The following is a 13,178-nucleotide window of genomic DNA, read 5'->3' as shown; positions in this document are numbered from 1 at the left end:
AAAGTGGATCAAACACCTAAATGTAAGAACTGGCACCATAAAGCTTCTAGAAGAAAATGTAGGGAAAGATCTTCACCTAGTAATAGGAGGTAGTTCCCTAAACTTTACACTCAAAGCACAAGCAACAAAAGAAAAACTAGATAAATGGGAACACCTCAAAATCAACTGCTTCTGCAACTCAAAAGACTTTGTCAAAAAGATGAAGAGGCAGCCAACTCAACGGGAGAAAATATTTGGAAATCACATATCAGGCAAAAGTTTGATTTCCTATATATATACAATGAAATCATACAACTCAACAAGAAAAGAACAAAAAACCCAAATATTAAATGGGCTAAAGATGTGAATAGGCATCTTTCTGAAGAGCAAATACAGATAGTTTAAAGCACATGAAGAGATGACCATTTTCATTGGCTATAAGAGAAATGCAGATCAAGACTACAATGAGATACCACCTCACACTTATAAGAGTGGCTGCTATTAAACAAACAGGAAACTATAAATGTTTGAGAGGATGTGGAGAAACTGGAACACTTAAGTATTGCTGGTGGGAATGTATAATGGTACAACCACTATGGAAGACTGTTTGGCGGTTCAACTAAATATCGAGTTGACCTATGACCCAGCAATAGCACTACTTGGTATATATCCAGAAGAGCTGAAAGCAGTGATACAAGCAGAGATTTGCACACCGATGTTCATAGCAGCATTATTCACAATCGCCAAAAGATAGAAACAAACCAAATGCCCATCAAGAGACGAGTGGATCTACAAAATGTGGTATATACATATGATGGAATATTATGCAACTGTAAGACAAAATGACATCCTGAAGCACATGGCAAGATGGATGAGCCTTGAGGACATAATGCTGAGTGAAATTAGCCAGTGACAAAAGGATAGATACTGTATGATTCCACTTTTATGACCAGCATAAAGGTATAATCAGAGGCTTGTAATACAGAATATAAGGGACTTAGAGATACATAGAAGTTAGAGATGGATGAACCATTAGCTAATGAGGTTGAACTCCAGTGTAAGGGAATTGATAGGCGTGAAGATGGTTCTCTAGTTAATCTATAAGTAATATTCCCATTTTGAAGATCAACAAGACTGAAAGGGGTTGTATAGACCTACGTGTCCCACCAATTAACACTAGAAATGTGAATTAGTTCTCAAAAGAATTACTTCAAAGATATGACTCTTGTATAAAGAGTGTTTAAGTCCAGGGTCAGGGGGAAAATTGCTATTGCATGCTATGTGCTATGTCCAAAAGGAAACGATCAGCACTACCACAGCGACAGCAGAGGTAAATAATGGGGGGAGGGACAGAGTTCAGAGGAGGTTTAGATTTCCTATTTGGCATGGGTGTGCTTATTGTTTTCTTTCTCTTGGGAACAATGAAATTATCTAAAATTGAGAATGTTGATGGACTGTGGACTCTGGGCCCTATATATGATGCCCAATGGATGGCAGTTGCTGAAGGATGCACTGATGGAGAAGTAGATTGCCGAACAATGGTGTATACTTATGAACGAAGGTTGTGCTGCTACAAAAAAGAACAAAGCCATAGGCATGTAACAATGTGAATGAACATGTGGGGACATTTGGTGAGACAAAATAAGCCAGAAACAAAAGAACAAGAATGGTATGGTCACCTTTATAAAATGCTTATAAGAAAACAGTGGCCTAGATTACAATCTAGTTTTTAGAGCAGACACATTAAGTCCAGAGTGGTGATTATTATTTCTGGATATTGAGAGGTTGTTTTATATATATATATAACATGATATTTAGAGATAAGAACAAAGCTGAACAGTTTTGGGTTAAAGTACTTCAGAACATAAGGGTAAGGAAGACAATGTCTATATCTTAGATTTTAGGTCTTTGGGATAAGGGAAGAAAGGTTTATTTGACCTGGAATTGAAATTTTCTGTGGTGCACAATCTAACTCAACCTCTCTGTATAGCTCATTTGAACAATTGAAACACAGGGAGCACAGAACAAGGAAGAGGTCCTTTAATCCTGTATAGATTATTGTAATGCCTGGATACATACTAAAGTATATTAAGCAGATAATCAAAAAGTATTGGCAAAGTCCCCTGAAGGATGGGAGGAAAATTATGGAACTGTTAAACCTTACCATCAGGGAATCCCCTAATACCATGTTAAACTTTAGGGACACCCAAATCAATAGGCCATGCCCTCAATCATGAGGCTTATTCTTGTGAAGCTTATGTAAGTAGTTGTATTAGTTAGGGTTCTCTAGAGAAACAGAATCAACAGGGAACACTTGCAAATATAAAATTTATGAAAGTGTCTCACGTGACCGTAGGAACACAGAGTCCAAACTCCACAGGGCAGGCTGTGAAGCCAATGACTCCGAGGGATGGCCTGGATGAACTCTACAGGAGAGGCTCACCAGCCAAAGCAGGAATGGAACCTGTCTCCTCTGAGTCCTCCTTAAAAGGCTTCCCATGATTGCATTTAGCATCACTAATTGCAGAAGACACTCCCTTTGGCTGATTACAAATGGAATCAGCTGTGGATGTAGCTGACGTGATCATGACCTAATCCTGTGAAATGTCCTCATTGCAACAGACAGGCCAGCGCTTGCCCAATCAGATGAACAGGTACCACAACTTGGCCAAGTTGACACCTGTTCCTAACCATGACAGTAGTGGAGCAGCTTAGGCTACCGATAGGCATGCCTAAGAATTACTTCTGGAGGACCTCTTTTGTTGCTCAGATGTGGTCTCACTCTCTTTAAGCACAACTCTGCAAATGAAATCATTGCCCTCCCCCCTACATGGGACATGACATCCAGGGGTGAAAGGCGATGTGGGAGATGACTCCCAGAGATGAATCCAGACTTGGTACCATGGGATCTACAATCCTATCCTGACCAAAAGGGGGAAAAGAAGTGTAATTAATAAAGTATCAGTGGCAGAGAGAGTTCAAATAGAGTCGAGAGGCTACTCTGGAGGTTGCTCTTATACAAGCTTCACATAGACCTTGCTACCTATCATAACCTACCAACCCCCAACCACAACAATTCCAGCCAATCCTAAAGAACACCTAGGGCAATATATAAAATTCCAGAAGGGTTCCATGCACTAGAGTAACTTTCCAGAAACCTATAGCCTCTGGATGAGTCCCTCGTCCAGAAAAATCCTGAAACCTAGCCCAGCCTCTCCAGAACATTGGATAGTTACATCTCCCTACCCCATATTAGTGACAGACCCTTCTAATATGAAAAACTTAGAATGGCCATAGCCCAAACACCCCTAAAGAGAGGGATGGAAAGATCAAAGGTGATGGTGGAGTTATACAGAGACGATAGGAGTTAACAAATGAATGTGAACACTGAATCATTAAATTATTATCTCTTTTAGTCTCCAGTATTTTAGAGCAGTTTAGAAGTAAAATCTTAAAATTGTGGAATTGTAACCCATGTCAAAATCTGAAGTATGTTCTGCAACTAATTATGGTGCTGTGCTTTGAAATTTATAGCTTTTTGTATATATGCTATTTTTCACAAAAAAAGGAAGGGAAAAAGTTGATTGTAATGATAAAAAAATATTTAAACCTTCTGGCCTCCTATATTCTGGAGCAGCTAGAAGGAAAAATCTGAGAGGATTATATGGTAGCCCATGACAAACTCTGGGATCTGTCCTGTAACTGCTTGTTGAAGAGTGTTTTAAAAATTATTGCTTTTTTTAAATTTCTTTTCTTTTATACTATCCAATGCAAAAAGTTTTTTTTAAAAAATTATAAAAGGATGTTCCATAAGTCTTTGCTCTCCCAACCCCGCTTCCGTTACGCCCACCACCACCAGGGGTGACCACCTAGTGTTGCGTTCACTAACAAACATCGTTTCCTGCATTGATACAAACAGGAGCTTCCACACACACTTCTCTACATCTTGCACTTTTTGCTCAGTAGTACATCTTGGAGATTATTCTATATCAGCAGACTCAGTAAATTTTTGTTAATTTTTTTAAGACCTGAAAATTCTTCCATTGTATGGATACACTGTAATTTTAGGCAGCTTCCAGGGTTCCTTCCAGCTCTAAAAATCCAAGTTATCCATTCAAACTTGCTTTTCAGCCTGCCCAAGGTGGGTTGAGGCCAGGCATCCCTATCACCCAGGAAGCCTCATCTCTCCCCCACCCAGAGGTGCTCTGGGAAGTACCCCCCACTAAACAGACTACTTCTCACATCAGACCTGGGATGGTCATTTTACAGCCAGAGGGCAACTTGGCAACCAAACAAGGCCTGAATAAGGTTTTGTTTCTAAGGCTGGGCAAACACATGCAGAGTCAAGTCTACCCTTGCCAAATGAGGGCCACCACCAAGCTGATTCCATGAAACACTCAAATGCATTCAAGCAAATGCTTGGATCAAAAGGTCCCCCCTCATCCCACCAGACTGGTCCATCCCTTAGAGAAGAAAAAGAAAATTAAATCCTAAAGACTAGGCTGCATCTTCATTGGAACTCCCTTTCCAGCTCCCAAATAGCACTAGGATTGGTCTACAAACCTATCCTGGCTGAGAGAAAGAGCACACAGAGGGATTGAAAGAGAGGTGAGCAGGGTGACATGAGAACACTGAGCCAAGAACAGAGTTAATGAAGGTAGATCCTGGAATTGTTGAGTCCAAGAATGAAGATGCTGATTGGAGAATGGAGAATTCAAGGACTGCTAAAATAGATGCCCATGAATGGATGGCGGTGGAGGGCATGCCCCACAGAAGAAAAATAATGAAATGGAAAGGAAAGTGTATATCCCAAAGAGAAAGCCAGCATATTGGTTACCTACTGCTTCGTAACAAATCATCCCCAAAAGTAATGTCTTGAAACAACAATAATCACTTATTATCTCTCCCTGTGGAGCAGGAATCCACAAGTGGCTCAGTTGGACCCTTCTGCCTCAGGGTCTCATGAGGTTGTGGCCAGACAGCAGCCTGGTTGGCATCATCTGGAGGTTTGACTGTGGCTGGAGTACCTGCTCCTAAGATGGCTCATGCATGTGACTGCCACGTTGGTGCTAGCTGCGGGTCCTTAGTGCCTCTCCCCCCGAGCCTTTCCACAGGGGTGCTGGATTATGCCCAATCAGGGCAGCTAGCTTCCCCCAGAAAGAGCCCAGAGAACTGGATGGAAGCTGCAGTGCCTTTTATAACCTTGCCACCATCACTCCCACAGTATTCTATTGATCCGAGAATCAGTCCTATTCAATGAGGAAGGGACTGTGCAAGGGTCTTACTACCAGTCCAGGACCATTGCTCTATTTTGCTAGCTGCGGGAATGCAATATTCCAGAAATGGAATGGCTTTTACAAAGGGGAATTTAGTAAATTGCTAGTTTACAGTTCTAAGGCTGTGAAATGTTCCAAATTAAAACAAGTCTATAGAAATGTCCAATCTAAGGTATCAGGGAAATATACCTTGGTGTAACAAGGCCGATGACATTCAGCATTTCTCTCTCAGCTGGAAGGGTACGTGGTGAACACGGTGGCGTCTGCCAGCTTTCTCTCCAGGACTCTTGCTTCATGAGGCTCCCCAGGAGGCATTTCCCTTCCTCATCTCCAAAGGTCACTGGCAGGTGGACTCTGTGGTTCTCTCGTCCTTCTGTCGTGGTTCTGCAGCTCTCTCCTCATTCTCAAAGGGACTCTCTACAAAATGTCTCCTCTTTTACAGGGTTCCAGTAAACTAATCAATACCCACGAATCAACTAATCCAGAATGTGTGGAGACGCCTCCATCTAATCAAGTTTAATACCCACAATCGATTGAGTCACATCTTCATGGAGATCAAGTTTCCAACATTTAGTACTGAATAGGATTAGAAGAAACTGTTGCTCTTATAAAATTGATTAGGATTAAAACATGGCTTTTCTAGGGCACATAAATCCTTTCAAACCAGCACAATGACTATCATAGAGATTGGCTGCCACAGACAGAGAGAAACAAAACATTCTATGGAAATGTGAAATAGCGGGCAGGTCAAGCCCATGATACTCTGTAAGCATTGATAGAGGACAATAAGGGAGGAAAATTAGAAAGAAGAAGAGGAAAAATAAAACCAAATCTTCTCATATTCCCATTTGACAGTGGTACCCAAACTTTTTTTTTCTTTCCTCACCTTCTTTAACTAAAAACTATTTAAAATGTCATCAGAAATGCATGCATAAATTCTCACTCTGAGAATACCTAACAATATAGATGAAGAGAACAGCCCTCCTTAACCAAACCGCTGTTATCACAGTGGTGGCATTTTCCAAGATTTTCCTTCACAGTTTCTCTTTACATTACATATCGTATGCGTAGGCATGAAATGGATTTCATTTAATGAGAAATGTACTTTCATTTGGGTGGGGGGGGTTACATATATTTTATCATCAATGTATCATTGCTCTTCTAACTACTTTTCCACCTCTCTCTATGTCCTAGACATCACTCCATTTTTATGTACATAAGTCTAGTTCATTCCTCTTAATTCTTCATTCCACAGAGGTGCATGGTATGGCTGCACCATTGTATGCAACCATTCCCTGAAGGAGAATTAGGTTGTTTCTGTTTTTTTCTGTTACTAGCAATGATGAATTTTGTATCTGCATCTTTGTATATTTACTTCTAGATAGTTTATCATTTCTGATCATATACATGTTTTGTCTGTGTGTATTATCTTCAGTGGTCAATCCCTAATTTTGTTGTTTTGTGGTCATTGAGTAGCACCTACATTATGATTTCTGCTTTTTGGAATTTGTTGACAGTTTCTTTATGGGTTGATATATGGCCAATTTTGTGACTTGCTATGGCTATGTATGGTTGAAATCGATATGTCTTTCTTGATAAAAGACGTATTATCTATTACATGCAGTTTGTCATCTGTTATTTGGGTGCTCTGCTTATTTTTTTTTTCTTCTTTTCTTCATCTAATCAAAAGGTCACATCCACAATTGGTGCTCTGCTTATTTTTTTTTTTTTTTTTTTTTTTTTTTTTAAAGGAAAGACAGAGAGAAGGAAGGAAGGATAGAAGGAAGGAAGGAAGGAAGAAAGGGAAACATCTTTAAACACTTTCTTGTTTTATTGTATTTTGTTTTTCCGTTTTTTGTTACATGGGCTGGGGCCGGGAATCGAACCGAGGTCCTCCGGCATAGCAGGCAAGCACTTTGCCCGCTGAGCCACCGCGGCCCGCCCCTCTGCTTATTTTTAATCTTCTCAATCTCTTTCACTTTTGAGATGTACACTGCAAATCTCACAAATGATAGTGGGTTTGTCCATTTCTCTTTGTATTTCCATCTCTTTTTTATTTTAGATATAAAAGTCGATAACATTCATTCAATGCCTACTGTGTGCCAGGCCCTGTGAATGGACTTTGTATATATTATCTCATTTAATCCTTGCAACATCCCCATGAGGGGGACATCATTATTACCCTCGTTTTTCAGGTGACAAAGCTAAGACAAAGAGAAACACCAGGTACACCTAGAAGGTAGCAGAGTTGAACTATAAGCTCCTACACAATGGCTCCGAGGTGTGAGCTCTTAACCACAATAACTACCGGTTTTCATTGACACCCACCATTATTTTATGTACTGCCAGGAAGAAAAATGACTATGACACATGCTTTACTAATCATGAAAATTTTTATGCTTATTAAAAAGAGTTCTTTTAGATTTATTTATAAATCATTTGTGTCATATATTTCTCTTGAACATACAAGAAAAAAAAACAGAAGTGAAATAAATTGATTAAGGACACTTAAGATTTGTTTTCCTTCATAATCTCAAACCTCTGAATTATTTTTTTCCTTAAACTTTGTAATTTGAAATAATTTCCAACTTACACAGCAGTTGCAAAAATAATACAAAACCCATACAACCATGCAAAGAATCAACCCACCCCTCTCCCCCAGATATCCAGATCCATACATTTTAACATTTTGCCACATTTGCTGAATCATTCTATCTATCTGTCTATCTATCTATCTATCTATCTATCTATGTATCTTATTATCTATTTTCCAAACATTTGAGAGTAGGTTACATACATCATGTTCCTTGATCACATAATACTTCCATGTAAATTTCCTATGAACAAAGATATTCAATTATATAACCATGTTAAATACATTTTTCAAGTTAAAGAAATTTAGCTTTGATATGAAGCTTACTAGTCTATATTCCAGGTTTTTCATATATCCCAATAATGTCCTTTTGAGGCTTTTCTTCTCCAGCTGGTCCAGAATCACGTGTTGCATTTAATTGTCATTATCTCCTCAGTTGCTACTTTCTTTCTTAATTATGGAAATATATGCAACATACATTTTCTTTTTTCTACCACTCCCATGCATATCACTCAGAGGGATTAATCACACTCACAATGTTGCAGATCGTGGTACCCTCACTACTATCCATTACCTAAAATTTCCCATCACCCCAAAGAGTAACTCTACCCCATTATTCATTAACTCCCTATTCTCTGTACCACACACACCCCTGCCCCCCTGCTTTATTTTTTGGCTCTGTGAGTTTGCATCTTCTAGCTATTTCATATAAGTGTAATCATACAACATTTATCTCTGTGTCTGATTTAATTCTCTCAAACTGATGTCTTTAAGTTTCGTCCATGTAAGCCATGTATCAGAACTTCATTCCTTTTTGAGACTGGATAATAAAATTCCATTTGTTGATATAGTACATCTTGATTATCCATTGATCTGCTGATGTATATTTGAGATGCTTCCGCCTTTTGGCTGTTGTGAAAAACGCTGCTATGAGCATTTGTGTGAAAAAAATCTGTCCAAGATATTCCTGCTTTCAATTATTTTGCGTATGTACCAAGAAGTGGGATTGCGGGGTCACATGGTAGTTCTATATTTAAGTTTTTGAGGAACCACCAAACTATTTTCCACAGGAACTGCACCATTTTACACTCCCACCAACCAGGTAAAAATGTTCCTGTTCTCCTCATCCTTACCAGTATTATTATTTTCTGTTTTTAAGACAATAACCATTCTAGTAGCTGCGAGGTGGTATCTCATTGTGAGCTTTTAAATTTTTTTCATCTTTTACTTTTTAAACTTTTTATTGTAGTAACATATGTACAACTCAAATCTTCCCATTTTTAACCACTTACAAGTATACAATTCAGGAGTGTCAATTACATTCACAATATTGTGAATGTAATTGACACCAAAACCTGTTAACCCAACTTTTTCAACACCTCAAACAGAAACTGTATCTATTAAGCAAAAATTCCCTCATCTTCCCTCCCCCTCCTGGAAACCTATAATCTACTGCCTGCCTCAGTGAAATCTGCTTCTCCTATATGTGAGAACATATAGGAACATACATTGAAGTGAGAACATACAATATTTGTCCTTTTATGTCTGGCTTCTTTCATTCAACCTGATATCTTCAAGTTTCATCCATGTTGTAGCATATGTCAAAACTTCATTCCTAAATGATGATCATGCATCTATGTGATGATGTTAAGAATTACTGATTGCATATGTAGAATGGAATGATTTCTAAATGTTGTGTTAATTTCTTTTTTTCTTTAATTAATAAAAAAAACTTCATTCCTTTATAGGGATTAATATTCCATTGTGCATATATGCCAAATTTTATTTATCCATTCATCTCTTGATGTAAACTTGGGTTGCTTCCACCTGTTGGCTATTGTGAGTAATGCTATGAACACTGATGTACAAATATCTATCCAAGTCCCTACTTTCATTTCTTTTGGTAATATACCTGGAAGTGGGGTTGTTGGTTCACATGGTAATTCTATTTTCATCTTTCTGAGGAACTGTCAAACTGATTTCCACAGTGGCTATACCATTTACAATACTATTTGTACTGGTTTGAAAGGATGTATGGACCCTAAAAAGCCATGTTTTAATCAAAATCCCATTTCGTAAAGGCAGAATAATCCCTATTCAATACAGTATATTTGAAGCTGTAATCAGATCATTTCCCTGGAGATGTGATTTAATCAAGAGTGGTTGTTAAACTGGATTAGGTGATGACATGTTTCCATCCATTAGGGTGTGTCTTGATAAGTTTCTGGAGTCCTATAAAAGAGGAAACATTTTGAGAATGAAAGAGATTCAGAGAGAGCAGAGCAGAACGACATAGCCATAAGAAGCAGAATTCATCAACCAGTGACCTTTGGAGATGAAAAAGGAAAATGCCTCCTGGGGAGCTTCATGAAACGGGAAGCCAGGAGAAGAAGCTAGCAGATGATGCCATGCTCGCCATGTGCCCTTCCAGATGAGAGAGGAACCCTGACCGTGTTCACCAAGTGCCTTTCCAGCTGAGAGAGAAACTGTGACTGTGTTCCCCATGTGCCCTTGCACTTGAGAAAGAAACCCTGAACTTCATCAGCCTTCTTGGACCAAGGTATCTTTCCCTGGATGTCTTAGATTGGACATTTCTATAGACTTGTTTAATTGGGACATTTTCTCAGCCTTAGAACTGTAAACTAGCAACATATTAAATTCCCCTTTTTAAAAACCATTCTGTTTCTGGTATATTGCATTCTGGCAGCTAGCAAACTAGAACACCACTAGAATGTATAAGGGTTCCTATTTCTCCTCGTCCTTGCCAACACTTATTATTATCTATTTTTTAAACAATAGCCACCCTATTGGGTATGAGGTAGTATCTCGTTGAGGATTTGATTTACATTTTCCTGATGGCCAGTTATGTTGAGCATCTTTTCATGTGCCTATTGGCCATTTGTATATCTTCTTTGGAGAAGTATCTGTTCAAGTCCTTGGCCCTTTGTAAATTTGGGTTGTTTGTTTTTTCGTTTGAGTTGTAGGATTTTACGTATCTTGGATATTAAACCTTTATCAGATATATGGTTAGCAATTATTTTCTTCCATTCTGTCAGTTGCCTTTTTACTTTCTTGATAATGTCCTTTGATATATAACTTCTGACTTTCTTTTTGGATTAGAGCCATTGATGTCCATGTTTTTCCACACATCTCATCTTCTGTTCCATCAACAGTGTTGGTGATAGAGACTTTCTTTAAAAGTGCTCCACTAATGTCACCTAGATTTTCTTCTAAAGTGTTCACATCCATTCTGTAGATTTCAATACTGTTGCTTTGATGTTACCAAAGAGTGTCAAGGGAAGGTCTTCAGACAACAACCAGTTAGGTCCCTGAAGCTTTGTGACACATCTTCTTAGTGGTATGTACATTTTGTCAATAATAAATGTGACTTTTGCTACTTTCCACTTAAATTGTAAGGGAAAATTATTATTTTGGGTATGCACGAATATTTGGTTTCAACTTTGGTATTCAGCCTAAATCTGATGTCGTGGGCTGTGTCTGTACTCTGTAAACTGAAATGCGGCATGCAGAAATACCCAGAGAGCTGCTTTTAAGTTCATCAAACAAGTGGATTCATGATGACTTAAACCTTCCTTCTGACCTAATGAGTTTCCCAAAACTAACCACACACTAGGCTTGAATCTGGATAGCGATTCTGGCTGAGGAAATATTTACAGAATGAAATATTTATGGAATGAAAAATCAGTAAATACAAGTGCCATGCAGTTGTCATAGACAGAGAACAAATATGGCTAGATTTTTGAGTGGATTAGGAATCACAGACATGCAATGTGATTCAGTTGTGGGTAGCACAGAGTGATGTAGGAGCAACACTGGCCATCAGCACAAAGAAATAGTAAGACAGTCACATTTCTCAATCAAAAGCAAACTACTCCACATCCCAAGATCCTGGAGCTCCCTTGTCTATATAGACTTACACAAAAAAAATGACTGTGGGATGTCTCAAGACCCTTCTGGTTGCCATGAAGAGGACCATGACTACCTGAGATGGGCAAAAGTGGGGCAAGTGCCACCAGGAAAGTCTTCACACAGCAACTAGAGGGCAGGTCCACATCTATTTCAGTCCATCATGAAGCTCTCAGCACCCCGCACAGTGCAGGAAGCATCAGCAGGAAAGGGCAGGTGAGTGAGCAGATGCTGCGACTGCCCCCAAATGGTGACATAAATTCTTGCTGCCTACACACCCTGGCTTGGAGACAGCCACAGAGAGTATTGGAGGAGCCAGAAGAGCTGGGATGCATCCAGCATCAGTTCTCTTAGTGGAAGGAGTGGCATTGTGGCATGTGTTTCTAGAGCTTCTGGAACCACTGTTACTACTGTCTTTTTCCAAAATCCACACCACAATCACTCCGTGAAGTGAAATTGAGTAACTATCCTCATGTGATCACAAATAAAAAGCATGCCACCGTGTTCACAGGTAAATACACAAAGTATTTAACAACCTGCCAGCTTAGAAATTCTCCATGTCTGATCTGGTTTCTTCCACCTTGCCTTGTTCATGTTAGATGGCTAGTTGAGGTGAGGGCTCAGCCAAGGAGAAGCTCCAGGAATGAATTTCAGAGAAGCAACTGCTTTGTCATTTTATTTCTTCCCACTCATCAAGCTTCAATATACAGTTATTTTTCTGAGGAATGACTATGCCTCCATTATTACAGAAATGGCCATAAATTTGCCAGCAGATGTTTATTAAGGATTTGTAAGGACAGTATAACTGGAAAGTCAAAACCAATAAAAGCAACATAAAAACAATTATAATTGGTAGGAAATATGCTGAAGAGCCACAGTCATATATTTATAGAAAAATTTCATTAAAGTGTAACATTTATACAAAAGTACACAAATCACAAATTTGTGCTCATTGAATTTTCACAAAAAATTTACATCCAGATAAAGAAATAGAAAATCACCATGACCCTAGAAGCACCCCCTCACCTGTCCCCAGATAATCCACTATCTTGACTGCTAATACCACGGATTAGTTTTGTCAGTTTCTGAATATAATATAACTGGAATCATGCAGTTAAATTATTTTCCTCCTGGCTCCATGTTTGTGAGATCCATTGATGTTCTTGCGTGTAGCTGTAGTTCATTCATTGCCATTGCTATGAAGAGGTAAAATATTAGGAATGATATTATTTGGGGGAGTTTATTTGAGCAGTTTACATTTCATGGATCTAGCAGCATCCACAGCTCATGTGGAAAAGAGCTCTACCAAGAGGGTAAAAAGGGGGAGCTTAGGCTGGGCAAACCCAGAAGCCAATGAGGAAAGGTTCTGATTGGCTGACATTGATTTTCCATTTTACAGAGGG

Source organism: Tamandua tetradactyla, chromosome 1 (assembly GCF_023851605.1).
Source record: "Tamandua tetradactyla isolate mTamTet1 chromosome 1, mTamTet1.pri, whole genome shotgun sequence".
NCBI lineage: Eukaryota > Metazoa > Chordata > Mammalia > Pilosa > Myrmecophagidae > Tamandua > Tamandua tetradactyla.
This window is presented reverse-complemented; position numbering follows the sequence as displayed.